This window comes from Hipposideros armiger, unplaced genomic scaffold (assembly GCF_001890085.2).
Source record: "Hipposideros armiger isolate ML-2016 unplaced genomic scaffold, ASM189008v1 scaffold_561, whole genome shotgun sequence".
In the NCBI taxonomy this organism is placed as follows: domain Eukaryota; kingdom Metazoa; phylum Chordata; class Mammalia; order Chiroptera; family Hipposideridae; genus Hipposideros; species Hipposideros armiger.
The window spans coordinates 72,644-73,495 of NW_017731911.1; the positions used below are offsets into that span (position 1 = coordinate 72,644).

At 38.0% G+C, this 852-nt stretch overlaps 1 protein-coding gene across 1 annotated transcript in view; it reads right to left on the reverse strand.

The window, feature by feature from the left end:
* Window positions 1–852, reverse strand: part of TRABD2A (TraB domain containing 2A) — a 69,396-nt gene that overhangs the window by 15,270 nt on the left and 53,274 nt on the right. The gene's annotated exons all lie outside the window — the stretch shown is intronic.

An 852-nucleotide genomic window follows, 5' to 3' on the forward strand; every position in this document is an offset into this window, starting at 1 on the left:
GCCACATCACTGATTAAATAATAACTTTCTTTATTCAGTCCCTTCTCAACATATTCAAATGTCACTCACCTTAAAGCCATTTCACCTGTGCAGGAGAAGCTTACAAAGCCTTGCTAGGATGTTTGTCTTTGCTTTGTATGTTTACTCTTGATGGTTAAGCTTTTAAAAAGTACCAAAACTAAGCCAATAACATTAGTGATTTTTGAGTGCTTACTAGGTACCAGGCCTCCTGTTAAATGCTTTGCTTCTGTTCTCATTTAATCTTCCCAACATCCTCAGGTAGCAACTATTGTTAAGTCTATTTTAAAGATGAAGATAATGAGGCAAACAATAGTTAAATAACTTGTTTAAGGTCACATAGCTTAGTAAACCAAGGTAGGGATTTGAACCCGAACAGTCTAATACCAAAGCCTAAGATCTTTACCACTATTCCGTACCTGAGGTATGCTGCTACCAAGTAGCAATAACTGGCTATTGTCATGTGGTCGAATTTAAATTATTAGGCTTAAGTGAAAGAATTAGGAGTCTGAAATCGGGAAGACAAAAGGGAGGGAGGATGGGAAAGAGGAGGAGGAAATAGAGAGAGAGGGAGAGAGGGGGCGGGGGAAGAGGGAGAGCGGGAGAGAGAGAGAAGAGAGGGGAAAAGGAAGACAGAAAGGGAGTCAGAAGGAAAGGTGTGCTAAAGCTTTTTGTTTAAACCCAGATTAGGAGTAACACACACATTATAGGTAATCTAGAAAACAGAAAACTATAAAAAAGAAATTGTAAATTGCCCATAATTTCAACATTCAGGTTTTAACTGCATTTAAGAACGTATGAGTATATTGTGTAGATGTCCTTTCCTTTTATTCT